The 4,779-nt window shown below is 49.6% G+C and overlaps 1 pseudogene; it reads right to left on the minus strand.

Annotated features, from left to right (window-relative positions):
• Positions 1 to 1,223: 1,223 nt before the first annotated feature.
• On the minus strand, positions 1,224 to 4,320 carry LOC120427744 (keratin-associated protein 16-1-like; annotated as a pseudogene).
• Between the last annotated feature and the right edge of the window lie 459 nt (positions 4,321 to 4,779).

Consider the following 4,779-nt stretch of genomic DNA (forward strand, 5'->3'; position numbering starts at 1 on the left):
CATTTTTTGCATTTACGAAAAACGATTTTGGAATGGAATGTTATGTCAAACATCCAAGAGTTGAGTAAATTCACCGTTAACGGTGCACATCAACAAGAGCTTTTGCACCAAGATTTTTGTTACAGATATTTTAGTATTTTCGAAACTACGGGAACTATCGATATAATGTTTTATTCATCCCCTAAAGTACTGTCTACTAAGTGATTTACAACAAAATTTGCCTGTTTTTACAATCAGATTTGTGCAGGATTGGGTCCGTAAGTTTGTCAATTTTGGCATAAGAAGACAACAACTTCCTTGGTTGCTGTGCACCCTTAAAAACAAAAAAATATATCTTTTCAGCATCCATTTTAGTGCTGAAAAGATTATTGAATCAAATATGCTTGAAATTCTCGACTTTTTGACAAAAAAAAATCAAAATTTCTTTTTTACGTTCTTTTAGCGAATTTTGGCGAATTCCGGACTTTTTCCCGACTTTTTGCCAATTTTGGCGAATCCTACACCCAAAGTTAAAGAATGAGAGGATAGTCCTCACGAAAAGAAACGTGAGGAAAGTGGCTTATATGGACAAATGACCAACACTTAGTTACCGAACCATGGTGGCCCATACGGCAAAGGCACGGTTCAATATGCCGAAGGTCTTGGGTTCGAGTCTCGGTACCGGTACTTTTTTTTTGGTAGATGAACTTTGTTTGAAGATGAACCATGAGTAAAGTACTCTCGATAATTTCGGGATTTATCCTCTCAGTCCGCACACAGTACCATTTTACTACCGAATCGTGCTCTTTATCCTCTCGTATGCCGATGCCCAGTTCTGGGTGTAGACTTTTTCCCGACATTCCCGGCTTGAGTGGCCAGCTAGTTAAGGAGTATCCAAAAACACATGGGAAATTTAAACGAAGTGGACGGTTGGCTGCGTTCCGTTCAAACAAGGTGTGGGTAAGCACCCGCCAGGACCTTGAAATTTCAGAAAAATGATTTCCACGTGATTTAACAGTTCAATCACCCTTTAGTTTTAAGCACGGTTTTTGAGATTTAGGAGATTAATAATAATTATTTCTTAAGTGGAAAACCGAAGCGGATAATTTTCAGGCGCACAAGTTTTGAACAACAACAATTTATATGAAATGAAAAAAACGTAAGATTCGATACCGTAAAAACAACTTTTTATTGATTTCATAATCTTCCTTTAGTGTGTGCGTGTGCTAAACTGGTGAGTGGTGCTGCTGTTAGTTGGTAATTTTACAAATTCAATTGGCTAGTTAGGTTGCGATTAAGATTTAACGATTATTCATCGATTCTATATGGATGCTGCTGCTGCTACAGATGATTGCGAGGAGCGAATGACCTAACAACTCAACAAAAGTTTTTTGCAAACATATAACAAAACCTACTAATGCGACCAAGTCGGAGATGATTGGCACCACTAATGAAGGACAACCGCACAACTGGTGATGAGTTTGAGTGTGGTTTTCTACAGCTTGAGTTGTAGCTTACAGGCCTAGTGAAGGTTGATTTGAGGGGCTTGAGGGAAGATTCTAGCACGGTCCACAGGTTGGGTAGGGGGCGCACATGTCGCCGCAAGGCGGCGGCACACTCGGCGTGCAAGCGTCATCTGTCAAAATAAGGGGGGAGAAAGGGTCAAGTTAGCTGCGCTGAACAGCTCGAGGGGCATGACAACTTACAGCACGGCATACAGTTCGGCGTCGGCGCGCCACACGGTCCGCAATCACCCTGCGGGACGCAACCGCACGGATCACACACCGGCGGACAGCTGGGGTCGCACACGGGTCCGCAAGGGCCGCAAGGTCCACAGGGTTCACACGGCGCCGGGCAGGGTCCGCAAGGTCCGCAAGGTCCGCACGGAGGACACGAGAAGCAATCAACGCCGCACGGATTGCACCCACTTCCGGTGGTCGTCACGCGGCATCGCTTCGGGCAAACCGGGTTGCTCTTGTTACCCATCGTTACAAAGCGGAAGCGGCGCGCCCAGGTCGACGGGCAGCAGGTCGCTTCCGGCCTCGTCAGGCAGCAGGATTTGCCCTGGAAGAAGGAAAATGATCAGTGGGGAGTTGAATTTTAAGGGAAAGTTTAAGGTTACCTGACACTCGGATCGGGGACAATCATGCTGGAGACCGTTACGCTTGAGGCACTCGCAGTTGGCGATGAGGACGCCGCCGCGCAGCTCGCGGCTCTTGCAGGAGCGAGCGGGAACCTGGTGGGGGTAAACAAACATGGTGAGGGTTAGTTCTGGAAGTGTCAAAGCGGGGTGGTCTAAAGCAGGGTAAGGTACAAGGGTGGCCTGTACCTTACCACCGTTGTAACTTACCCTGAACCCTGTCCTGTGCGTGTGTGTGTCTAGCAACCCTTGGGACCACAAACGGGGTCACACGGCGAGCAGGCCGGACTCTTGGTGAATCCGGTGCACTGCGGGACGCAGCAGTACTCCGGCGGTGGTGGAATTTGCACGATCTGCGGTTTGGGCGAGCAAACCATGGTCGTGCAGATCTCCTTGGGTTCCACGATGGTCCGCGGGGTGCAGACGATCTTCGGGTCCGGCACGATCCGCTTGTAGTAGAGGATTTTCGGATCGGGGACGACGCGCTTCCGGTAGATGATGCACGGTTCGATGTAGGCCCGCGGTTGGTAGATTATCTTGGGCTCTACGATGGTCTTGGTGCGCGGGACCACGTGCTTGTCGACGACCGTCCGGCTGCAGTTGATGAGCTTGCGTTGTGCGACAACCCGCGGCGGTTGCTGCACCGTGATGAACCGTGGACCGCACTGGGCCGGGGGACAGATGGTGGCGCACTGGGGCATGCAGTTCAGATCGTGGGCGGCGTACGTCTTGGGGACGCACGGATCGCACAGACTTCCCGGCGCGCATGGAGGTGGACAGGAGGGACCCTTTGGGGCGTGCGAGGGATAAGGAGGGTTGTGGGTTTTGTGGGCGTGTGGCAAGGTGGACCGCTCAGACGGTCCCGTTCCCCGGATCTTCTAGTAGATTCGCCGGCCGCCGCAGTACATCTCTTCGTAGCGAATGTCCGGAATGTTGGGCTCCTTGCGGCGCAGGTTCCAGCTGTAGTGCAGCGTGTCCGTGCTGTCAAAGCAGATTATCGGACGCTTCCACCAGGACAGATACGACGCCGGGGAACGGGACTTCTGCGGGGGGGTTTATAGGTTATGTGTGCAGGTGTTACGTATAACTACGCTACGCGAGGGTAAATAAAAACTCTAAAACAACAACATTTTTGCGTCTTTTCGGGTTCCGGATGTCCGGCGACCTGGTCCCCGGCCGGAACCCTCTTCGAGACAAATCTACGGGTTCAATCACAGTTTTGAGCTTTGTTATCCAGGCGAGGAGAGAGAGCTAACTGTGTGACTAAGCTGTACACTTTTAAGGGTAATTAATTTCGCTGGCCACCGCTAGGTGGCCGAGGTCAACGCGGGATTCTACGCCCAAATCGCGCTAGGCGATTGGCAAAAACCCGTCCAACAACAAAAAAAGCCAAACTCGTTACGTCACGCGATACAACGCGCGCGTGACATTGAGCCAAATAACACACTTTGTTTGCTACGATCGCAAAAAAGTATCGATTTGTGCACGTCCCTTCCCCCCTTCCGGTTCCACCCAGAGAAAAATCAAGGCAGGCTATGAGGGTGTGATTGATTTTGCCCAAACTTCTTCGATGGAACCGGAAGGAAGTTTCGGGAAGGTTTGCGCCTCAAAATGGGAACGAAAACGGAGCGTTACGATCGGGGCGTTACACCCTCCTAGTAGTGGTGACGCAGACAGAGGTAGCAGAAGCGGTAACGGTGCTTCGAGCAACAGGACAGGGAACAGGAGTGGGAGTGGTCACACTTGTGACAGGAAGAGGAACAGTGGCATCTTACGCAAGGATAGCACGGGTAGCACGGGTCACACGGGCTGCAGCACGGGTCGCACATTTTCGCGGGCAAGCTTGACGGGGACGGAACTCTGCAACGACAGAGAGATTCCGTCAGCAATCTGGATTTACCTTCGAAGGGTCACAAACGGTTCCACAACTCACCAAAAAGTATTGATTTTTCTTCGGCCTTCAAACGTTTCTTCGCGGGTTATCCTTGATGGGTTCAGTTGCTTCTACGGTATCCAAAAGCTCCGGGAACTCTTCGAAACAGCTTCTTCTTTTTCTCGCACCGAATTCGCGTTAAGTCTTCTAGTAGCAAAAATAAAATTTCCTCTTTTTTTGCGGCACTTTGAATTTTTCTTGGGCTGTCTCCTCTTCTCGAAAGGGGTCCGTTCGTCTCGAGCTCCGGAAGGTTAATGCTTCTTGGGTGAGAAAATTTTCACCTACCCGCCTCGCCCAAACTGTTATTTTCCGTTACCATGGGATCAGCGCGCGGGGCGATCGTACTCGGCGCGGGGGAAATTTGAATTTTCCTTCAGCTTGCACGCAAGTTGGGCGCGGGTTGCTGAAGGGGGTGGCACTTTCAGAGGATGAGGTGCGTTTCAAATGCACGGTGGGAAGTGTAGAGCGATGTTGCGTGCAACGTGGGTCGGTGTTGTGGGTGGTTGACGTGCAGGGTGCGAACGTTTCAGGCGTTTCTGTGTGAAATGTGTTGACCAGGTGTTTGTATAACTTTTTTTTTACAATTTCTATCACATTTATCGAGTTTAGTTGTGATTTAGGATTCCTAGAATCCTAAATTTATTTATTTGAATGATATAAAATACAGTGAAAAGTATCGATTGGAGGTTTCACATCAGATATACTAAAGTGTCCTTTTTTCCAATGC

This window comes from Culex pipiens, chromosome 2 (genome assembly GCF_016801865.2).
Source record: "Culex pipiens pallens isolate TS chromosome 2, TS_CPP_V2, whole genome shotgun sequence".
NCBI classification, from domain to species: domain Eukaryota; kingdom Metazoa; phylum Arthropoda; class Insecta; order Diptera; family Culicidae; genus Culex; species Culex pipiens.